The following is a 13,969-nucleotide window of genomic DNA, read 5'->3' as shown; positions in this document are numbered from 1 at the left end:
ATTTACATTTAATAGTGCTTTAAATTTTTAGTTAAGCACTTTACATATACCATCTCACTTAATCACTATAGTTGCATGAAATAGGTGGTATAGGTATGGAAAAAAACTTTTTAAAACATAAGAGAAATGTCATTGCTACCAATCATAATAATTTAAAATCAGACTTAAGACAGGATAAATTAACTGTGACAACAAAGAAACCAGAAGAGCCTAGGACATGTTCAAGTAAGTAAACATTTGACTTATTTGCCAGTTGGAAAGAGATGGCTGCCAAAGGCAACATTGGGTTAGAATATAAACTTGTCTGTAAAATCTTACAAAAAAGAAGATGATGGATGATTATGAGCAGCATTGTCTCATAAAACAGAGAGAAGCAATGAAGGGTCAAATCTCATAAAAGTGGTCAAGATATTCAAATAAATAAAACCATCTCAAGGAAATTCAAGGATTAGATGGAAAGAGGGCTAGAAATAGGAGAAAAAAGAAAAATAATTGCAAAAATTATTTCAACATATTTTTTTTTTCAAGTGGAACCATCACAAATGGACCCTAGAATCAAAATCCCTGACATGTTGATAGAGAAGGTAGGAATGATACCAAAAAGAAAAATGACAAGGAAAAAAAAACTGATTGGATCAGGTATATATAGTAGCAACATTACCTATATGTCATTCGATTATGAGTATCGAGGGATTGATCATTCAAGATTCTTTAGAAGCTTTAACAACAGACATAATTCTGTTCAATCACCATCTGATAACATATATTACATGAGTCATAACATAAGAAGGTATCTTCTAGTCATGAATATTTGCCACTGTGATGTTAGAGATCCAGCACAGAATCCAAATGGAGGAGAAATTATTTGTGGATGGTAAAGTTCTCCAGATGGATGACATTGTGTTGGTTGCATCAAGCCCTTAAAATACCACAGAAATTCCTGAAGGACATCTATAATCAGGATTTTAGATTGTCTATCTACTCAGGAAAGGCCAAAATGGATGAAGAATGTCTGCTGTCCAGTTTAAACATGCCTCTGAATTGACACCATATATGAAATTTGACCAACAGATAATATCTGTGAATGGGACAAGCAGTACAGATAAACAACTAGAGCTGATAAAGAGAAGAGTAGACTTTTAGGAAATTTTGTACTATTTTACTGATCCCAAGCTTTCCATGAGAGTGAGTGCCCAATTTTCAAATACAAACATCTTACTATATATAGAGGTAAGACCTGAAATACTGGTACTTCTGAAGAATTAAGGGTAAACCTCACATCAAGAGTAATGGAAGGATGCACAAAAGTGGATGCCAGATGGCTGTCATATATATATATATCTAATGAAAAACTTTGAAGAATAAAAGGGAGGAAAGGATAAAGAAAGATGGGCTACTTATATGTTAAAAGTAAAGGATATCAGCTGGCATATTTCATGATAAAAAGCAGTGAAGACTTTGAAGACTTTGATTGGATCTGTGTATGCCAAACTTTCAGATATGGGATGTGATCTGCATTATTGGAAGGAACTCCTAAATTGATGAACCCAGAGGTCCATTTGGATATTTATTTAATGTTTTACAAATGAGGGAACAGAAACCCTAGGACCTTTTGTGCCATGCCTAGGATCACATGACTAATAAATGCCAGAGGCAGGGTTTGAACACAGGTCTTTTTACCCCGAGTCTAGTGTGCTCTCTGCTACATCATAGTATTTGCTTATTTAATTTGCTATCCAATTTTCCAGTGAAGCCAGTGAATGAAATACAGAATAAGATATTGCCAAGAGAGCAAACCTTCTCTGCTATCCTCTGCCCCACCCCCATCATTTTCTTCCTCCCTTCCCCCATCATTCTCTCCAGAAAGAACATCCATTCTCACCCCTCACCCCAGGATGGAGTCAGCCCATCTGCACGGTCCTTGGAATGAATTCTTCTGGTGATTTTGTTTATTGTTTTTGCTGTTCCCAGTTTGGGGGGAGGGAGTAAAGAGCGGGGTACATATGTGTGTGTTTGGGGGAAGGGAGAATGGATGCTGAACACGAAGCTTCCCCTGCCCTGGAGAAGGAGAAAAATCAATATGGTCTGTTTACTTTTCCCCTTGACTGACAGGTCCTTGCCTTCAGCCTTCTTCTCTTACAGCCTTAATGTGTCTTCTGGCAGGTTTCCTTGTTTTGAGTGATCATTAAAGGAGAGAACAGTCAGGCTTAAGAAAAAGAAGAGCTTTCCCTTTCTTCTCCTCACCTTCCCCCCGTTGCTCCCCCTTTTCTTGGGGCACAGGAAAGCCAGCCAGTGCATATAGTAGACCCTTTGAGAAGATTCTCTTTGACCTTTCAAGCCTCTCCATTCAAGTTACATGTTATGAATAAATAGCTCTAGTAACTCTGTGTGTTCTGTGGTTGGAGGTAAATGTAGGCAATCTTTTTGTTCATCTTATGAAGGATGAACACTCAGCTTGGAGGCAACTGGAAGGCATAGGGATCAGGGAAAATGCTCCTAGGATCATAGTTTGAAACCTGAAAGAAATCTTACAAGACATTTACTACAAATCTAACCATGTCACTTCTTCTTCTCCCAAACTTTCAATGGCTCCCTATTGTCTTTGAATATAGACTTCTCAGCCTGGAATTTACAGCCTTCACCATAAGGCTCCCACAAACCTTGCAAGTCTTTTTTCATATTACTTCCCTTCAAGCATTTCAGTGCTAATTATACTGGCCTGTTAGATATTCCTTATATATGGAGGCATCCCCTCATCTATCACTTATAGCTCCCCACAAGGCTTAGTTTGAAAAGGTGTGAGAAAAATGTTTCAGAATCCATCTAGGCTGCTCCCTTAATGAAGAAAAGTTCTTTCTTATAGCAGTCAGTCTTATAGTGGCACAGTGGATAAAGGGCTGGATCTGGAAACAAAGTATGGCTTCAAATCCTACCTCAGATGTTTCCTAACTGTGATTGTGTTACTTTTCTTTATTTAGGGAGTAACCAAAATGGACTCTGGGATTTGCCCCACCCCAACTTTGAGACTCTCTGATGTTGTGCAGAATTGTAATGTCTACTCCTAAATCCTCTTTAGGCTTTGTTTGAAGGCTCCAGCACCTGGGGGACTCACTAGTTCCTGAGGCATGTCATCACTTTCAGATAGTTCTCTAAAATTTCACATCACTTCTCCTCTTCTCCCTCAGTTTTCTCCTCTTTAAAATTATTGACAAGAGAGGATAGGAAAAGATATATAGAAGGGCACTTCTTACTGGGTCTCAGTTTCTTCCTCTGTAAAACAAGGAGTTTGAGGATTTGTAAGCTTTCTTATAATGCTAACGCCTAAATTCATAAGTGTCAGGAATGCTGGGCTTTTGAAACAGGAGCAGCAAAGTGCCTTTGTATTGGTTGTACATTATCTGACCCCTTGGTGGGTAGAGAAGAAGGCCTGGGAAGTTTGCCCGGCTTCACAGGATCATAGACCAAGAAAGAGATATTAGACTCCATTTTTTCCTCCATTCCTTTCCCTATTTTTATTTTGTTGATAAGGACAATGAAGATTAGGGAGTTTCAAAGTCACCCAGATAATGTAGTAAGAGTTGGGATTCAAATCCAGGTTTCTCCCAATGAACCCTTTGGCTCCTTTGTGCTCTCTTTCTCCTCTGGCTTTTTGGTGCTTCTAGCTAGGGGAACTTTGGGACTCCTGGCTTTGCTATTGACTACTGTTCCATTTCTCACAGGAAATAATCTCTCTGATAGTGAGATAGATTTGGACTATGCAGGCTTGGAAGGAGACTGAGTTTTCTTTTTTTTTGGCAACACATGCTGGCTCTGAGACAAGAAACAATGCTCTGGTATTGGACTTTTTTCCCAGGGGGTTAAATTGGGTGAATTCTGAATTTGTTAACTTTGGAAGACAGGTGAGGGAGCCTTGATGTATCTATTTCTGAGGTGGAAACTATGAGACAAAACATAAGTAAGAGGGACAAAACACTTGAGGAACAAAGAAAAAGAAAGAAACCGAGAAACCGAGAAAACTAGGTTCTAGTTTTGGTTCTTCTGTGGGGTGAACACCTCTGGCATGAAGCCTAGCTGAGCTCTTTGCAGGGCTGCTCATCCACCTTTGGCATCCACCTCTCATCTACCCTCACCTGTGGCTCCAAGAAGCTGCAGCATGTATAGTGTCCATACCTTGATAAAACTATCTCAGCAGACAGGCTAATTCAGGTTGAGGGTAACCTACAGGTTTTAAATCCATCAGTGAATTGGGGAAATGTTTACTCCAAGCATATGAAGATGAAATGGGCAGACAAGAACAGTTTGTTCCAAGGGCCATAAAGGCAGCTGAAGCAGACACTTTGGAGTGCTAGAGCTTGGTCAGACATCACAGATCCACTGGGTTCTGGGCTGTCATTACTAGTCTTGACTTTTTTTCCATGCTTTGGATTTCAACGACTCTTGAAGAGAGAATGATGATAATGACTTTGTGAAACTCTGCCTCACATAAATCCAAATTATACCATGATATCAGTTGTTCTCTGTGAAAACAAGTGACAAACAATTAACAATTAACTTATAAAATTTTGGTTGTCATTTACTCCCTCTTCTGAAAAACAATGAGATTGAGATGGTCTCTAAAGCCTTTACTACTGACATTTTATATTCTTGTCTTCTGATGTTCCTTTCAGTATTGACATGCTATGATCAATTCAAGGCATTACCATTAGATACTGTGGGAGGCATTAGGGATATGAGGGCATAGCAAGTCTGATTTTAGAAATTTGGGGGATTGCTATCTTCATTGTCACTGACCCTTCTGCCTCCAAGTCTTTCTATCTACCTAGAGCTATACCTTCCCACATATGTGTCCCTCAATTACTTTCCTTGGGAACAAAGACTATCTACTTTTCTCTTTTTTTTTCTAATAATAGCTTTTTATTTTCAAAATATATGCAAAAATAGTTTTCAGAATTCATCCTTGCAAAACCTTGTGTTCCAATTTTTCTCCTCCTCCTCCATCCTACCCTACTCTCCTAGATAGCAAATAGTTCAATATAGGTTAAACATGTGCAATTCTTCTATATGTAGTTCCACATTTGTCATGCTGTGCAAGAAAAATCAGATCAAAAAGGGAAAAATGAGAAAGAAAAAAAGCAAGCAAGCAAACAACAAAAAAGTGAAAATACTATGTTGTGATCTATATTTCAATCCCCATAGTTTTCTTTCTGGGTGCAGATGACTCTCCTTCACAATTTGAATTGATTTGAATTACCTCATTGCTTAAAAGAGCCATGTCCATCAGTATTGATCATCACATAATTTTGTTTTTGCTGTGTTCAATGTTCTCTTGGTTCTGCTCACTTTACTTAGCATCAGTTCATGGAAGTCTCTCCAAGCCTCTCTGAAATCATCCTGCTGATCGTTTCTTATAGAACAATAATATTCCATAACATTTATATACCACAACTTATTCAGACATTCTTCAGATGATGGGCATCAACCCAGTTTCTAGTTCCTTGCCACTACAAAAAGGACTGCTACAAACATTTTTGTATATGTGGGTCCTTTTTTCTTTTTTATGATCTCTTTGGGATATAGACCCAGTGGAGGACTTTCTTCTTTTCTAATTGTAGAGTTTTTTACTTTACATAATTCCTGGCTCATATTAAGTACTTAATAATCTTTTATTTTATTATACTATAATAATATATTATAAAAACATTCTTTCATACATGTTTTCCCCAGCAGGATGTAAGCCTCCTTAAGGATATTTATTATGCCTGCTTTTGTGTCTGTAGCACCCAATACTGTGCCTAGCACACAGCAGGTCATAAAATCTTTACTTGGATTTATATCCTGAGTGAAAGAAGGACTGAGAAACTTTCCATGGCCTGAGTTTTCTTCCCTAGTTCTGGGTGTGAAAATCTTTGCTAGGTTCCTCAGTAGAATGTCCACCCAGAGAAATAGAAGCCGGTCTCAACCAAAAGCAGGTACTTTATAAGTGTCCCAAAAATCTTGGTGAAGTTTCAAACATTTCATCACTTAAATTTTAAGTTTTAGTTTAAGCTTAGTCTTACTATACCAGGACTTTTGGGACACTCTATATAAGGAGAACAATACTTGGGGGAAGGGCAGAAGAAATTTCTGCCCAAAATTATTAATAGAAAATGGGATGATCTGAAACATCTTAGAATTGAGAATTGGAAAAAATTTTTAGAGATCATCTACTCCAATACTGGCATTTTACAAATGGAGAAACTGAGGTCCAAATAGGAGAATTGACTCTCTAAATTAGGAGTGGGGAATGTATGTCCTATGTGTTGTATAAGGCCCTCAAAATCATTTGGTCTGGTCCTGCCAAGGCAACCATAGAGAATGATGAACTGAAAGCTAGTTAGAACAACCTCCCACTGCTTATGTTTTTAAATTGATAATTTTGTATAGCCCACAAATATTACAAATATTGAAATGACCACTGGCAGAAAAAAGGTTCTCCACCCCTGCTCTAAGGTTATGAAGCTTATAAAATGCAGGAGAAAGGTTTAACCTCCAAACCTAGTGTTGTTCTTAATGCATTGTGCTGCTTTAATGGAGCCTGAATCAGTACAATTGCCTTACCTAATCCATCAACTAAGTCAAACTGACTCAGTGTGAATGGTGCCTCAGTTTCTTCTCCTACTCATTTCTAGATAATTAGGTCCTCTAAACTCCTTTTTTGACTATTGTTGCCTTTGGTTTCACCATGGAGTTGGGGAGTTGGGGAGGAAGAAGTGTCTATTCTCTTCCTGCCTCTCCTTGCCCATTTTCTCTTTTTCCCTCGGAATCATAGGATTTAGAACTGGAAGGAAACCTTAGATATTGGTCATTCTACTTTATTTTAAAAGAGGAGAAACATAAGGATAACAGAGAAAGAGACAAAAACAAAGGATAGTGGTACATTACAGCTAAGCAGTGAAGCAACATCTGTTAGACTTAATTTGAGATTGACAGTTGCAGGGTGAGGGCATCACTAGCCTTGAGGCCTCAGAGGTATGAGCTGAACCACCTTATATATGCTTTAGTTTTGTAGAAAGCAAGCAAAAATAGTGCATCAAGGGCATTGGGGGTAATTCTAGATTAAGAGTTAGGGAAATGAAGTATCAAAAGTTCTGTACCAAGACAGCTAGAGGTTGGTTCTAATACTGGCCTTGCTACTTACTTGCTAATTTTGAGAAAATTTTGAGAAAATCGCTTCCTATCTATAAAATGCAGGGATTGTGCTAGAGGGTCTCTATGGCCCTTCAGGAGTCACCAAACTGTAGTTCCACTGATTTTTCTGTAAGTCTTGCAGTAGCTGGCAACACCATATGCCATTAAACTAGTACTAGTTGTGTGACTCCAGGCGAGTCATTTAACTTTTGCCTACCTCAGTTGCTTCAACTGGAAAGTTTGATTCATAATAGCATCCATCTCCTGGGGTTGTTGGGAGTAGCAAATGAGGTATTATTTGTAAAGTGTTTAGCGTAGTGTCAGGTACATAATAGTTGCTTATAAATGCTTTTTTCCCTTCCTTTGTTCCTTCCTGAGCAACTAGGAAATATTCATGACATTTATTTAAGGCAGTAAAAGCAGTTGATGGCACATCAGAGTGGTCACTCAAAACAAGAGAGCCTCTCTGTCAAATACTCTTGAAATATGAGCTAATGTCATTATAATTAGTGTTATCAGGGATTGATCAGGGACTCAACTGAATTCTTCAATCCACCTAATGAAATTATGGGAACAGAAACATGAGCAATAAGAGAGTATCCACTTCGGGCTTAGAGTGAGCTAATTTATATGTTGGAAGAGTAGGATCCTTGTAGATCTTAACATTTGCATATTAAATAATGAGAAAAAAGACAGTGGATTGATGAAGACAATGAAAGAGTCTATTATGAGCCCTTTCCTCTGCCTACTCAATGAGTGGGTAAAGTAGAAAGAATGGCAATAAAAAAGGATAAGCTGACCCTGCTGGCAATTAAGAGTTGAGATAACTACTGAGGAGTGCTACTAGACTAGCACAATCAAATGCCTGGAGATTCCAGTGCAACCCAAACCATTTAAAAATGTAATTGGGAAATATTTTACAAAATAAGTAAAAATACAGTAGAGCTTAATGTTATTATATGATTTTCTAAGTCAATAAGCAGTCCACAGGGATCCTTTTGAATGATTTCATAACTCCATTTCTATTTAACTTTGATATCACTGCAGCAAAAGAAGAGAGAGGGGATTTCACTCTCTTCTTTAGCAATAGTACATGGCAACAGGAGAACCACAGTAGTATTCAGTAGAGTCAAGTCAAGTCAAGTTCCTTGCAAAAGGAGTCCAGGATGGTGAGTGCTGCTTGGGAGATGGTTGTCTCTAGAGCTGAAACTGAGAGAGAAGAATCAGTTAAGCTCCTGCTGATTCTAGGGAAAGCTATAAAAATCCCATAAACTAGGACTTTAGGAAGATACAAACTGGAGGTGAACAGTATCCATCTGGGACTGAGAGACAAGGTCCATAGTAGCAGTGTGAGGGCATCCTGAAGCATCAGAAATATGATATGACTCTCTTCAGATGGGCCTCAGCAAAATAAATGCCCTACTTATATTCCTTACCACATCTTTTTACCCCCAATTTTCTGAGTTTTATTAACATAAATTGATAGATTGATATAAAGTTTCTTTAAATTTCTTATTGTTTTGTTTTTTTCTGGTTATACATGTATATTAACTTTTAAAATACACATTTCTTTATGAATCATATTGGGAGAAAAAAATCAGGAGAAAAAGGAAAAAGCACAAGAGAGAAAAAATAAGAGAAAAAAGAAGTGAACAATAGCATGTATTGCTTTACATTCAATCTAAATCTTTTTTTGGATGCAGATGGCTTTTTCTATCCAAAATTTATTGGGATTGTCTTAGATCACAGAACCACTGAGAAGAATCAAGTGTTTCATAGTTGATCATCACACAATCTTGTTGTTACTGTGTATAATGAATTCCTAGTTTTGCTTGTTTTGCTTAGCATCAGTTCATGTAAATTTTTCCAGCCTTTCCAAAATCAGGTTATTCATCATTTTAATAGAACAATAATATTCCATTACCTTTGTATACATGATTTATTTAGACATTCCTCAATTGATGGGCATCTGCTCATTTCCATTTCTTTGCTACCACTAAAAGATCTGCTATAAACATTTTTGTACATGTGGGTCCTTTTTCTTCCTTTATGATTTCCTTGGGATACAAACGCAGTAGTGGCACTGCTGGGTCAGAGGGCATACACATTTATAGTCCTTTGGGCATAGTTCCAAATTGCTTTCCAGAATGGTTGAATCATTTCACAACTCTACCAACAATGCATAAGTCTTCCAGTTTTCCCATATCCCCTCCAATATTTATCATTGTTTTTTCTAATCATCTTAGCCAATCTGAGGGGTGTGAGGTGGTACCTTACAGTTGTTTTAATTTGTATTTCTCTAATCAATAGTGATTTAGAGCACTTTTTTATATAACTATAAGTGGCTTTAATTTTTTCTTCTAAAAATTGACTCCTTTGACCATTTATCAACTGGGGAATGACTTGTATTATTATAAAATTTGACATAGTTCTTTTATATATTTTAGAAATGAGACCTTTATCAGAAACACTGTCTGTAAAATTTTCCCCAGCTTTGTATTTCCCTTTTAATCTTGTTTATGTTGATTGTGTTTTTGCAAACCCTTTTTAATTTAATGTAATCAAAGTTGTCCATTTTGCATTTCATAATGTTCTCTAGTTATTCTTTGGTCATAAATTCCCTTCTCCAAAGATCTGATAAGTAAATTATCACTTGTTCTTCTGATTTGGTTATGGTATCTCCCTTTGTGTACAAATCATGTACCTATTTTGACCTCATTTTGTTATGAGGTGTGAGATGTAGGTCTAAGCCAAGTTTCTGACATTGTATTTTCCAGTTTTCTCAGCAATTTTTTTTGTGAAATAGTGAGTTTTTATCCCAGAAACTGGAGTTGGGGATTTATCAAATACTAGATTACTGTAATCATTGACTATTGGGTTGTGTGGGTCTAATCTATTCTACTGATCCACCACTCTACTTCTTAGCCATTACCAAATGGTTTTGTTTTATAATATAGTTTTAGGTCATCTTTTGTATTTTTTTCCCTTAATTCTTTTGATATTCTTGCCCTTCTGATCTTCCAGATGAATTTTATTATTTTTCCAGCTCTAAAAAATAATTTCTGTCAGTTTGATTGGCACTGAACAAGTAGACTAATTTAGGGAGAATTATCATTTTTATTATATTAGCGCAGCCTACCCATGAACATTTGAAATTTCCCCAGATGTTTAGATCTGACTATTTGTGTGAGAAGTACTTTGTACTTGTATTCATATAGTTCCTGGGTTTGTCTTTTCAGGTAGACACCAAACTATTTTATTTTGTCTAGTTATTTTAAATTGAATTTCTCTATCTCTTGCTGCTGGGTTTTTATCAGTTATACATAGAGATGCCAATGATTCGTGTGGGTTTATTTTTTATACTGTAACTTTGCTAAAGCTGTTAATTGTTTCAAGTAGATTTTTTGATGATTTTCTCACCACATCTAAATGTGCAAATTCAGCCACTCAAAATTGGAAAGCAATACCTCTTTATATAGCCTGTTGTCTTCATTTCTTGCCCCTTCTATATCCTGTAATTTTAAGAAGGTTGGAGGTACTCAGTTGATCAGAGATCCCCTGATAGACTATAGTTTCCAAAGCACTTTCTCCACAATTACACTATGAGATATAGAGTATAAGTGGTATTTTCCCCATTTAAAAGATGAGGACATTGAGGCTTCAAGATAAAATGATTTGACTTGAGACCTGTTGCCTCTTTAAGAGATGGGTTGGGGAGACATCTAATCGACCATGATTTTGAATTGAGAAAAGGCATTGTCATTCTGAGAGCATAGGGAATTCTAGCTACTTCAAGAGCTAGCTTCTAACTGGCCCCAGTATTGACAGGGAGTAGGCAAAATGTAGGCAGTGGTTTTCCTCTTTAGCTGCTTTGATGGGGCTTACAAGACATAATTTATAACGTTACAGACTTGCTTTGTGAGGAATGCCAAAGAAAACCCAGAGCCACAGGGTAGCCATGCCCAGAACATCTGAGGTGAGGGGATAATGACTTTGGAGTCAAAGGAGAGAAATTCAGATGGTCAGCTTGTAAAGAAAAAAATGTTCCCAGACTCCCCAGAACCTTCCTCCTTGAAAGCTGTCTCCTGAAGTGTGGCTACAGGGCTTTGGGCTGATTTTGTACTCAGAGGGTATTCAGAGAGTGTACTCTGAGGGAAAGATGACCACTGTCCCAGTAAGAAGAGCTTGATTGAAATCCAAGCCATTATATGCACATAGGAACCATGTGACTTTGGTAAATATACTTCATTTTCTTGGACTTCAGCTTAATCTTCTTTCACAAGTAATATTCACATCCCCTCTCCTAGTTCCTGCTACCTCTTGCTATTGGGATTGAATAAGAAAATGGATATTAAGATTCTCTTAGTCTTCAAATGCTATAGAAATGAAGTATCTTGTTTTCTTAATTGCTCATCCCCCTCTCTTTACCAGCAGCTGACAATTTTCCTTTATGTTATCCTGGGCCCAACTTGGGGAAATATATATTTAAGGCATATTTTTTTATTTAATTTTCATTTTAAACATTTTCTTGAGTTTAGGCAATCAACAAAGCAATTAATCAAATCTAGAGTTATAATATTTGCTTATTTCTGAGGTGTAAATGTTGTGATTCAGTGGTTCAATCATGTCTGACTCTTCATGACCCCATTTGGGTAGGTTTTTTTGGCAGAAATACTAGAGATAATGATTTGCTATTTCCTTCTCTAGCTTATTTTACAGATGAGGAAACTGAGGCAAACATGGGTAAGTGACTTGACTGAGATCACACAGGTATACTAAGTATCTGAGGCTAGATTTGAACTCAGTTTTTCTTTACTCCAAGCCTTCCACTTTATCCATTGGCCCACTTTGCTGCCCTGAGTTGTAAATACTAATATTGAAAATTTAAATCAGCTCTCCTGAACTGGTTAGATCTGGTTCCAGCACAACCTTATCCTAACTCCCCTGGATGTTTCATCTTCTCCATTAGAATGCAAGCACTTTGAGAGTAGAATCATACTATTTTTATATATTTGTGCTTATTACAGTGCCTGGCACTTTAATAAATGCTCTATTCTATTATTAACTAAAATACCCAGCTGCTCCTAAAGCTTTACATTTTGATAAACATGTCTCATAATAGTATGGCCCTGGATTCTCAAAGACTATTAATGGAAGCCAAGCTCTGACAGGTCTTACCAAACTGGAAAGACATTGAATATGAAGTTGATGATGGACCAGGCATCTATCATTATCAGTCAACCTAGAAAAGTGACTTTTTCTCAGGGTTGGACACTATGTGAACACTGCTTTTAACCTCAATAAATCATAAAAGATATTAGCCCATTGTGGGGAGTGAAGATTTGCTTCTTGGATGGAGTATAACACTAATGAAATCAGTGATTTTTGAAGGACAGAATCATGCAATTATAGGTCTAGACTGAGAACAGGAAAACATTAGGGACTTCCTAATTCAAATCTCTCATTTTATAGATGAGGCTATAACTTGCCCTAAATAATATATATATATATATATATATATATATATATGTGTGTGTGTGTGTGTGTGTGTGTGTGTGTCAAAGGCAGAATTTGAACCCAGATCTTCTGACTTCAGAATCATAACTTTTTACGCTGCAAAAATATTTAAAGATAGCCTAAAAGGAATGACAACTGTCTTCATCTTTGACATTCTAAAACATTTCCTAATACCCAGAAAACTAGAAAATACCTGCTGAAACAGAAATCATTTTGAAATTCCATCTTTCTTTATTAAAAATACGGGGTCAAATTATTGACATCTCAAGAAATTGGGAGTATTTTCCTGGTATTTTATTTTGCCTTGAATATTTTTTTCTCTTATTTCATTTCTTCCCCAATTACTTGTGAAACTTTTTAACATTCATTTTCCAAAAAATACTGAGTTCCAAATTCTCTCCCTCCCTCCTTTCCTTTGTCCCAGGAGAGAAGGCAAGTGACTTGATATAGATTATATAGCTCTACATTAAATATTAAGTGAATATTTTAAATATTTTAGTGTAGTAACTGATATTAGCTGTGATAAATGCAGCGCGCCTTCCTCTATTCTCTTTGGCAGCTTGCCTTCTGAATTATAGTTCCATATCCTGAATTCCAGCTACAAGCAGAATATAAGTGGAGATTATTTGGGGTGAATAAAGTACTTTCTTCATAGCTGCTTAAATAATGATACTTCATCTTTAATAGGGCAATGAAAGAATCATTTAATTTAGAGATGAGTTCAATTCAATAAACATATCAAGCATCTACTATGTATCAGACACTATAATAAATGCTGAACAAGGAAATCATAGTCCCAATTCCCTTATCATACTAGTGGGAGACATAAGGTCCAGAAAATGGTGATTTATTCAAGAAATAGAAATGAAATTTAAACCCAAGTTATCTGATTCCAAATCTCAGGCTCTTTTACATTTCTTAGGTAAACAAGGACTCACCAGCTATAATTCTTCCACTGAAATGGAGGCTCACTGGGTCTTACTGTCTGCCTTGTCAGTATATCTTCTAGACTCTTGGGCATTAACATTTGACCTGCCAATGTAACCTAAGGAGTCTTAGAACTTTCCTTCTCTGCTGTTGGTATAAGACCACTAGGCCTTTCCATTTGCCCTTGATCTTTTATGGACTTTCCCCCTCATTTAGAACATGAGTTCCTTAGAGTAGAGACAGCCTTACTTTTCTATTTATATCCCACAACACTTAATATAGTGCTTGGTGCAAAATAAGTACTTAGTAAATGCCTCTTTATTCATCATTTCAGATTATTGAGGATAACTTTATACTG

The 13,969-nt window shown here is 36.7% G+C and overlaps 1 protein-coding gene across 1 annotated transcript in view; it reads left to right on the top strand.

Annotated features, from left to right (window-relative positions):
• Positions 1 to 13,969, top strand: part of SFRP1 (secreted frizzled related protein 1) — a 73,372-nt gene that overhangs the window by 34,665 nt on the left and 24,738 nt on the right. The window lies entirely within an intron of this gene.

The sequence above is a fragment of the Sarcophilus harrisii genome, chromosome 2, assembly GCF_902635505.1.
Source record: "Sarcophilus harrisii chromosome 2, mSarHar1.11, whole genome shotgun sequence".
Lineage (NCBI taxonomy): Eukaryota > Metazoa > Chordata > Mammalia > Dasyuromorphia > Dasyuridae > Sarcophilus > Sarcophilus harrisii.
This window is presented reverse-complemented; position numbering and strand designations above follow the sequence as displayed.